General features: G+C 38.7%; 1 pseudogene; it reads right to left on the reverse strand.

Annotated features, from left to right (window-relative positions):
• Positions 1 to 783: 783 nt before the first annotated feature.
• Positions 784 to 1567, reverse strand: LOC102028454 (annotated as a pseudogene).
• Positions 1568 to 11290: the final 9723 nt, after the last annotated feature.

Genomic DNA, 11290 nt, shown 5'->3' on the forward strand with positions numbered 1-11290 from the left:
TCAGGACTAGAACAAGGATTACCTGTTCTGTTTTTTATGACTTTCTCCCAGAACAAGCTCTCTTCTTGTTCATTAAGTGTCTTTTTAAAAAACATTAAGACTAAACTATGAATCACATTCTCAGATAGTATTAAAAAAGAATATAATAAGCATCAAACAAGGAGTGTTAAGAACATTTACAGAGCACTCTAACCAAACAATAGAACTGCATCCGTCATTTTAGAATGTCACACCGTGAAGCTAATGGAACACACGAAATAATTCCCAAGAATGTGCTGAAGAAAAGTAATTTCCCATAAGAACCCAAGGAAATATACTTCTATAATGATGACTGCAATAACTGATATACCATTCATAATCCTTCATTTATCATGAGCTATATGGAGGTATTTCCATTCTGAACAGAACAATTTTTTTTTTTTCAGCTGTAATACATAAATGTTCCAGGATCAACTAAGAGGTAACATGTTGGATTCAGAGTGCCTGTTTGCATTAAGTGTAAAGTATAGCAGGTCAAAGTATAAGGTATAAGTAATTCAAATTGGAGGAGAGGCCAGACGCATGGCTACAAGAAGGTCGAGCACACATTTTATTCGGTCTGCGCAATCTTTAACAAGGTTGAAGAACTGGACCCTAACGAGGATCAAAGCATTTGGTTATTTCAAGCTTATTCTAAGGGGGAAAGGTTTCTTGCTCTGGGTTGTTTTTTTGTTTTGTGTTTTTGTCTTTCTTTTTTAACCACTGACAGATTTTATTTATTTTATTTTTCTTGTGTAAGAACCCTTATGTTGGAGCTACTGTTAGAGCTTGAGTCCTCTGGACACAGACTGTAGTGGAAGTTTTCTCAAGATGGTCGGTGAATTCCTGATAGGCAGATTTGGTGAACACAGTCTCTTTCCAAAGGTCGGGGGTCAGGTAGCTGTAGGTCTTGGAGATAGCATCAAAGGTGGCCTTAGCAAAGTTGCCCAAAGTAGCAGTGCAGCCCCTGGCAGAGGTGTCCTGCTCATCAATACCGGCCAGCAGCAGCAGCTTCTTGGCCACAGGAGCTGAGAGGATGCCTCTGGGGGCAGGGATCAGAGCACCAACATAGAGCCACAGCGGCCTGTCACCTTGCAAGGGACAGTGTGGGGCTCGCCGATCTTGTTCCTCCAGTAGCCTCTCCGCACCGCACAGGGGCAGTGCAGAGTTTGGCCAGGACGATGGCCCCACGAATGGCAGTGGCTACTTCCTTGGAACATCTGTGCTTGAAATCATAAATATCAAAGAGCAGAACTTTTAGCTGCCATGTTTTTATTATCTTCTACCTGTTTTCTACCTGCCAGCACATTGTGGCTTTTGCTTGGTGGGATTGGTATAAACTATTTACAACAACATCTGGGCTGATTATTTCAATCTTTTGGCAAACAGATACACCCATTAAACCATAGATGTCAGTTATGATTATGTCCTTGAGTATATGCACAGACACAGCAGACAAGCATTCAATCTTTGGGTATGAAGAGCTTAGTGAGATGAAAGCCACAATAGCATAAATGAGCTTTTGACAACTATCTAGATATAGTAGCATGATCGAGATCATAGCAAAACAAATGTGAGGCCAGGCGAGGTGTCGCACGCTTGTAACCCCAGCACTCGGGAGGCTAAGGCAGGAGGGCCGTTGCGAGTTCGAGACCAGCCTGGGCTACAAAGTGAGCTCAAAGCCAGTCTGAACTGCTAAATGAGACCCTGTCTCAAAAAGACCAAAAAAAAAAAAGAACAAATGTGCTATCTCTCAGTAGTTTCTTACCACCGAGACCAAAATTATTTAGAATTATATGATATGTGTGATCCATGAAATAAAGTCAGGTTAACAAATCCAGAGTCTTCTACAAGGTCAAGAAAATGCTTGAAACAGTTTTTTAAAAATTGCCATCAGGCCAGGTGTATTGGCGAATGCCTGTAATTCCAGTACTCAGGAGGCTGAGGCAGGAGGATTGTAGCCTGGGCTACAAAGTGAGCTCAAGGCCTGCCTGAACTGCATAGCAAGATCTTATCTCAAAAAAGACCAAAAAACAATTGCCATCAGAACATTTTGCCATGGCCCGTAGGCCTTCTGTTGCTTGGCTCCTGCTCATTTTGCCAGAAGCCTCCTTTCTCACTACCCACCTTGCCTCATTAACTGTGTTAGTCAGCTGGCCTGTTGCTGGGACGCAACACCTGCCTGACACCCACAGTTTAAAGGCGCCCAGGTTTATGGGGCTCCCAGTTCAGCCCACGGTGGGCCGGCTGCAAAGCAGAAAGGGCAGTGGTGAAAGGGCGAAGCAGAAGAAAACTCTTCCGCTTTTTCAGTAAAGTGCACTTTGGCAGTCCAGAACAGAGAGAGGAGGAGCTGGGGACAAGAGTACACCCTTCCGTGTCATGCCCCTTAGGGACCCCCTCCTGACCACACACTCAGCTGGAGTCAATGGACTGATCCCCTTTTTTAAAAAAAACCATCAGCTGGTGTTTTAGAAAGCTCCTCCTCTGCACACATGAGAGATCCGGGGGACATTTCTAATCTAAACCGTAGGTTTCATCCTTACAGTCTTTCTTCTCAGTCTTTGCCTTGGGCCATTGCGCGTCCTTGCCCCAGAGTTTAGAAGAGCGGCCCGTTCCGGTCATGGAAGCTGACCACCCAGACTGACCGCCACAGCTAAAGTAGTCTGAGAGCCACCCCCATCTTCCTGGCTACGTTAGCCTCATTATTCTGGCTGTTTCACAGTGTTACCACTCATCAAAATTACCCCCACTTATTTGTAAAGAAGTTTATTTATAGTTGGACCTCTGCGGAGGAACACGTGGGGAACAGTTTCACGTTTTTCCCTTCACTGCCGTCGATCTGGCACTGTGTGATTTTCCCTTCCTGCCTCTCTTACCAGTAACTCGGGCAGCTCTCAGAGTTGTTGGGCCCCTTTAGGTTATTAAAAATCCAGGCTAGTTCATTTTTAAGCTTCAGCCCTATTCTCTTTCACAGGCTGTAGCTGCCCTGTATCCTCCTTCACACCTCTGCTCTATCTCTTCCAATATTAGACCTTCTGGATTTTTTTTTTTTTCCGGTACCAGGAATCGAACTCAGGACCTTGAGTTTGCCACACAAGTGCTTGTGCCGCTGAGCTATATACCCGGCCCTAAGATTTGTGGATTTATTTATTTTTTTCATTTATTTAGTTTTTTAGGACTGTAGTGAGTTTGTTTTTTCCTTTGTTTGTTTGTTTTGGTACCGGAAATCGAACTCAGGACCTTCCACTTGCGAGGCAGGTGCTTGTGCCGCTGAGCTCTCTCCCCGGTCCTAATATTTATTAGACCTTCTATGCAGGAAAAATACAAACTGGAAAGGCAGCACCGATCTTATGGAGCTGGCTGCCCGCCAGCGGTTCTGTCTTGGTCACTGAGCTTCCCCGGGTGAGTCACCTGGCTCTGCTGTCCTTCATAGCAGCTTCTGGTACTTCAGAGGACCCTGTGGGATCTCTGTCACACCCACTGCACTTTGGTTTGCTTCTTGGAACCCTCCACCAACCGCTGTCCGGTGGCCTACCACAAAGTTCTTGCAAATTGAGGTACCAGGTTAGCTGGAGTCCATCTCCAGATTACAGTGTCTATTTGACCTGGGGAGCCCTTACATTCTGGCCATGCAAAGGTGCAGAGATAGGCCACTACCTGCCTCTGCTCTGTTCAGACCTTTTTGTTCAGACCTTTTTCTCTTTTTGCTCACTTTTTTCTCCGTGTTGATGCTGCGGCATAGAGGCAGACCTGTAAGCACATGCATAAGGGGATGAGCGGATAGAAAGGAAACTGCAATCTCACTTTCTTATAGATGCACCCAGTGATTCTTTTCTGCCTCCCCTCACTGGGCCTTGGGGGCTAACAAATGCTTCTGTGATTTTTAAGGAAACATTTCCCCAACTCCACTCTGGAAAGCAAATGCCAATCACTCACACCAGGCAGCAGGCTCTCCAGGCAGCAGGCTCTCCTCCACATTTTCTCTCTCGAACCCTTTAACAGACATTAAATAGGATGCTGACAGGCAAGCTGGCCTGAAATGGGAGGGAACCTGCAAGGCAGAGGGGATGGCTGCTGTTCTTTGCTGCCGAGAATAAAGAAGGTTGCTACTTGCTGCTCAAAAAAAAAAGAAAAGAAAAGAAAAGAAAAAAGAGAAGAGAAGAGAAAAGAGAAAGAAAAGAAAAGAAAGAAAAAAAGAAAAAGGATATCCCAGGACTCTAAGTAGTGACCAGGCTAACTCTTCTACAGCACCCTAATGACCAAACTGAAACTAGAATCAGGGTCATCATTGAGATGCTTGCTCTTCTTTTTCTTTTCTTTCTTTTTTCTTTCATCCTTTCTTTCTTTCTTTTTCTCTTTCTCCTTCTTCCTTTCTCCTTTCTTCCTCCCTTCCCTCCCACCCCTTCCCATCTTTCCTTTCCTCCTTCCTTTTCTCTGCTTCAGCTTTCTTCCATTTTCTTTTCTCCCCTCTTCCTTCTATTTCTCTTTTTCCTCTTCTTCCTCCTCCTTCTCTCTCCTTTTTTCCTTCTTTATCCCTCATTTTTCCTATTTCTCTTTTTTCCCCATTTTTCTTCTTAAGTATGGAACAAAAATCTGTAGTAACACACACCTATCTAGAGAGTAAACAACGATTATATTCATTTCAGATGCAATTTTGAAATTTTGGGTAACTGGAACAGCAAACTGACTAGAGTAATCTTTGATATAAGACTCCCTTAACTTCAAATGACCTTAAACTAAGCAAACAGTAATTTAGTTCTACGGAAAGAATTTGAGCAAGTGATGGTGGCACGTGCCTGCAATCCTAGCACTCTGGGAGATTAAAGCAGGAAAATCACAAGTTTGAGCCTAGCCCAGAGAATTTAGGGACTTAGTGAAAACTGTTTCAAACTTCATAAAATTTAAAAAGGGCTGGGAATGTAGCTCTGTGCAAAAGCCCTGGGTTCAGTCCCCAATACCATTAACTTAAAAATCTGATGTTATATCCTTAATATGAAAAAGATCCCTGGTTACATAATTGTCTTTTCCCCAAAACTTTCAGACATAGGATAAATTTTTTTTCAATACCTTCTCCTACCTTTTTTTAAAAACTCAGAATATTCATCTACCAAACTTACACTAGGGAAACAAGATACTGAGGAATGTCACCCTTGAGTCACATTAAGACTTTCCCTTCCAAAAGTCCCTTCTACTTTTTTTGTGTGCATGTTCACAAATGATTCCTGATCAAGTACATCAAAATACGCCTCCTTCTCAACTGGGTGCATGAGGCCAGTTTTACCTTCATTTGCACATTTTAAAAAATATTCTTGATCTCTAATTTTTGAAAATTACCTGTTGAAGAGTGAAGGGACAACCTACAGAATGAGGAAAAAAATTTTGTTAGCTATTCCCTGGATAGAAGACTAATATCTAGAATATATAAAGAACACAAAACATTACTTTTTTTTTTTGATACTGGGAATTGAACTCATGACCTCAGGCTTGCCAGACAAGCACTTATGCTGCTGAGCTATATCCCCAGCCCAAAGAGAGAGAATTTTTTTTTTTTTTAAGTACTGGGGATTGAACTCTGGACCTTGTGCTTGGCAAGCAGGAGCTTGTACCACTGAGCTATAACCCCAGCCCAACATTAACATTTTTAAAATAAAAATAAAAAAATAAAAGACCCGTTCTAACAGTGGGTAGCTAAAATGAATAGACGCTTTCAGAAGAAGTACAGATGATCAATAACTGCATGAAAAAGTACTCAACATCACTGGCCATTCAAGAAATGCAAATTATGAGTCACTACTTTGGACATAACAATACACAATGTACTAACCATTGTTATTCTCCTACTATCCTGTTCTGAAATTTTATACCATTGTTTTATTGTTTATTTTTCTTTTCCTTAAAAAAAGAAATGCAAATTAAAACAACACTGAGATTCCGCCTTACTCTAGAAAGAATGGCCATTATCAAGACATTAACTAATAACACAGGTTGATGAAGCATCAGAGGAAAGGAAACACTTCTGCTTTGTTGGTAGGAGTGTAAACTAGTATAACCTCTATGGAAATCAGTATGGAGAGTCCTCAGAAACCACAAATTCCACCTGACACAGCTCCTCCCCTTTTAGGTATCTTTCTGAAAGAGTTGAAGACATCCTACTACAGTGATACATGTATACCTACATTTATAGCAGCATTTAGCTATAGCTAAATCTTGGAAGCAGCCTGTATGTCCATCAACAGATGAATGGATTAAAAAGTGTGACATTTATACACAATGGAGTACGATTCTGTCGTAAAGAGAGGTAAACTTGAGTCATTTGTAGGAAAATGGATACACCTTGAAACCGTAATGTTAATTGAAATAAATCAGACCCACAAGCTTAAATATAGAACAGTGTCATTTATGTGAAAAACCCAAAATGTAAACGAAGAGAAAAATTAAAGCTTGTGGAAAATAAGGAAATAGATCTTTTGCAAATGGGACAGGACCAAGAGATGAAGGGAGGGAAGAGGCAGGGGAAGGAGATGAAATAAGAATGAAGACATTATGTACATGGACCAGTTCTCCGTGAGGAATGTAATCATTATGTACTGCGAGCATGGGCTAACAAACTGTAAAAATTCAAAGTGAAATTAAAATTAAAAGGAAATAGAAAGCCCACTAAGCAGGTGACAGATGCATTGAACTGAGAATCAGTCAACCTGTTCCTAATACACACTGTAGTCAATAGCAAGTAATAAATAAATAGATCTCCGCTGAACTGATACCATTTTACTGTGTCCTCTTGAGTGTAATTAAATCTGTAACACTTATTTTTTATTTTAGAGAGAATAGCAAAAAAAAAGAACAATAGCAAAATATCAACATCACAGATGTACACAAAACAAAGAACATTAAAAATGATATAGGGTTTCAAAACAAAATGATAGGATTTAACAGTGGTTGTTATATGACCACATACGTATCTTTAAATTAGTATGAAAATAATGATTTTACCTTTTTATTCTGATCCCTGGGATAAAACCAGTTCTATCCCTGGGATAGAACTTAGCACATGCTAAGTATGTTGCTCTACCATGGTGCTACAAATTCAGCCATGATTTCACCTTTTTAAGAGGAATTACTTTAACATATTCAACAATTACACATTGTCACTCCTCAGTATTCAGGGTCATCAGAGAGACACCACCAAATGATTAGGAATCCACAAAACAAGATTGCTAAATACTGCTTTTTGGCCATCCTAATTCCCATGCAAACTCTTTGGTCCAAAATGATTCTAAGTTTTTCTGTGATTACACCAAGTATGCTGGATATTCTAGAGGAGCTTTTCTTTCTTTTTTTTCTGGCTCATGGATAAGAGTATTCAAATATACATGTCTTTTATAATTCCATGGTTGGACCCGTGGTGGGTATATCAGACCGCTGCGATAATACTGATTTCATAGTTAGAAATATACCTCATGTATTATGAGTCTGGTTGTACATAGCCAAAAAGTTATCCTAAATTGGTGACGGTAGTATTTGGCAATCAGATTTCATGGTGGAATCATTTGGTGATTTTTCCTGGAATGTAACAGGGATTGGTATCTTTTATAGAGAGATGTTGAAAAGCTGGTTAGTCTAGTTTTTGTTTGTCTTTTCGAGTATGTTTGAGCACAAGTAAATCAAGAAAGCTTTTTATGTTCCATGAAAGTAAAACACCTCTTTAGGACCAGCCCAACTGATTTATATGGTACTGCGTTTACCACTGATTTATATAAGATTGTAGAACAGACACTGCAAGCTCCCAGTAGGACTGTGTATCTTTAATCTCATAAAACCTTTACCTCTCACTATATGAATGTGACATTTTTCCAACTATGAAGCATATAAATAAATAAAATTATAAAGACTTTCACAACTGGTTGCACTCTGATTGTTCCATAGAGAAAATAAGTACTAGTATAACTCTAGTATCCACAGATTTCTCAGGAGATAAAGAAATCGAACATCTAAAGTTAGGCTTAAAAATTCTTATGGAAAGATCAGAGGCAGGTTTGAATAAAAACAGAAGTTCACATTGTGAAGGTGAGTATTTTACAGATTAGGCTTTTCAAGAACTTTTGGGTTGAAAACATCTCCACAACTCTTGATGTGCGTGCGCGTGCGTGTGTATGTGTGTGTGTGTGTGTGTGCGCGTGTGTGTAGGGGGGGTTACCAATGTATTTGAATTGGTTTCCCATTGCTGCATACCAATATCACCACATATTTCTCAATTTACTTTGCTAACTGATCAAAGCTAAATTAATTAGGCCCACTACAATAAGGAGAGATTGTAGTAGTAATGTCTCAAAATAACAGGGTTTGGGGTTTCAGTGGTTAAGGCAGCTTTATCAAGGCAGGAAACTCTCTGTGCTGGAAGGCACCCATGGTGTGATAGTTAAGAATCAGGAGACACAGGAAGGCTAGCTTCCTGGCCTGAGTCCTGATTGTTAATTTTATTTTTAAATAAACAACCTGTTTTCTAGATAAGCTATCTATTATGCTGGTAGGAAAGCTGTTTGGTTAAATGAACAAACTATACGGATAAATTGTGTTTCAGGAATTTTCCAAAGCAGATAATTAAGTTATTTATTTGTTTTCAGTTTTAGATTTCTGGAGAATTTCTTAAGACAAATAGTTAAGTCAAATTGATATAGGGTTTTTAAAAAGTAAAGAAAGTAAAAAGAAATGATATATTTCTCAGTTCTTAGTCCCAATCATTAAGCTATGCGAATAAAAATGTTTAAATCCTTTAATTTTAGTAATCTACAGATAAATGATCTTCCAAGTGATAGTCTGGCAACTGAATCAAGATCCTTATTTACCTCTAAAACTTTGGCTTATGTTTAGTGAAAAGTTACACAGATTTATTAATGCAAAAAAGAAAAAAAAAGCCACAAGAATGGAATTACCTACTTGATTAACATAAAGAAATTTATAACCTCTTTTCTAGAGGCAAGAGGGAGAAAGGGAAATGTAGATAATTTTGAAGGCATTTAAAACATTATTCAGAGAATGAATGGCCCCAGAGACAGTGTCTTTACAATTTGAATAAAAGTTGGACTATTCTTGGGGTTATTTTTTTTTTTCTTAAGTTATTTAATGAATAAACTTGCGCACTTGATAATTTGAAAAGAAAATAGGATATTGAAATTTGGCTACTCAATATATTTGCAGCATACACATTTTTGTTTCTTATAGCCAATATATCTATTATTTATGTTAATAATTGTTTATAAATTTTAAAACATTGAAACATGGGTGCATATGAGTCAAAGGAGGCTGTATCAGTATATTCATGAGTTAGTCTAACTAAGTTGTGTATGATAAATACTTCTTATACTGGGGCTGGGGATTTAGCTCAGTGGCAAAAGTGCCTGCCTGGCAAGTGCAAGGTCGTGAGTTCGGTTCCCGGTACCAGAGAAAAACCAAAAAAAAAAAAAAAAAATTCTTCTCATACTCTCTGGCGGGCATTGTTTTTGTTTTTGTTTCCGGTACCGGGAATTGAACTCACGACCTCGCGCTTGCCAGGCAGGCGCTGTGCCACTGAGCTAAATCCCCAACCCCTATCTGGCAGTTTTCTCTATGAAATAGAAGTTAGCGAATTGGACCTGTGGTGGTACAAGCTTGCAATCCCAGTGGAAACCTCAGATAGGAGGACTGAGAGTTTGAGGCCTACCTGGATTACCTGACAAGGCCTGTCTCAAAAATCTAAAGAATAACAACAAAAAGAAACTAGATAATTTGGCTAGAAGTTATAACTAATATAGGAAATCAAAGGCTACACTGAAGCAGGCCTAACAAAAAAGTAGGCATATGAATGCAAGACTGTGAAATGTATTTTGGTTTTTAAAGAAAAGAGAATATTTCTATCTTAAAGTCAAAGATCTGGTTCTTCTAGAATATAAAAAGGATTGCATAAGACCAATCTTTATATATATATATAGTTATGGAAAAAAAAAGTTTTATTTGCCTCAACTGTGGATAATGATGTGACCAAGAAACAAGAACATATACTCAAATTTTGACAAAATTCACTCCATTTTGATGAGTTTATTTATAAGATAATTTTAAAAACAGGGCAGAAAGCCCTTTTCCGCTATTTATTAATGTTAAACTAGAATTTCTTTTTCTGTGCATTAAAGACAGCTTATCTTCCACTATTTGGTTTTCTCTTAACAACGGGTAGTAAAAGGTTATTCTTTTACATTTTATTTGAGCTGCCGTGGTAGAAGTTCCATATTACCATCCAAATAGCTTTCCATGGTTTGCATTGACTTTGTCAAGCCTTTGATTGTCAAGCAACAAAAATTTAAAGTTCCTCATTTCTAAAAGAGGTAAAACAAAAACCAAAAAAACAAACAAACAAAAACTGGGTGTGATGGTGCATGTCTGTAATCCCAGCACTCAGGAGGCCGAGGTATTGCCCCAAGTTTGAGGCCAGCTTGGGCTACATAGTGAGTTTCAGGGGCAGCCTCAATTATACAGGGATACCCAGTCTCAATAAATAAATAAACAAACAAACAAACATACATACATACAAATAAATAAAAATAAAAGAGTTAAGACTTCTTTCTTATGTATCACTTTCTCGTTACTAAAAGTATTAGATTTTATGTTAATAGGTATGAAATCACTGTTTCTCAGTCACCTCTGGTACTGTCTTAATAGGTGATTGAAAGTTCTCTGATGACTTGATTTTTCCTTACCACAAGTGTGGCTTTGATTCAGAAAAACTCAGGATTTCCTTTATAAGCTATCTTTACAATTTTCCATAACCCCTCTAGAAAATTTGTTGTTTTGTCTTATGAAATAAGTGATACCGAGAATAACTGTTATTCTTGACATTTAAAAAAATTAGCTCAACATGATCGTATGAACTGAACAAACAGTGGTCAAATTAAAGGATAAATTTTATAAATACAACCCATGTGCATGTTTCTGAGATTGCATCTACTATAAAATAAATCAGAAGGACCTAGAGATATGTCCATGCTCTTATTGTCCAAAACACATAGATCAAATTCTCATTAAAGAATTACATGCCACACCTCAATGTAGAAATTTGCTGTCTTTATTTGCAAAATTTTTGGTTACCTGGTAAATGAACTATCATCATGTATTCTCATTGACGATGTTTTCTGTTATTTTACAATGCTTGCCAAAGGACTCGTGGATTAAAACTTTTGTCTTCAAAGAAAGCCTGGGGGCTGGGGATTTAGCTCAGCGGCAAAAGCGCCTGCCTGGCAAG

This window comes from Chinchilla lanigera, unplaced genomic scaffold (genome assembly GCF_000276665.1).
Source record: "Chinchilla lanigera isolate Chin_1 unplaced genomic scaffold, ChiLan1.0 scaffold00031, whole genome shotgun sequence".
NCBI lineage: Eukaryota > Metazoa > Chordata > Mammalia > Rodentia > Chinchillidae > Chinchilla > Chinchilla lanigera.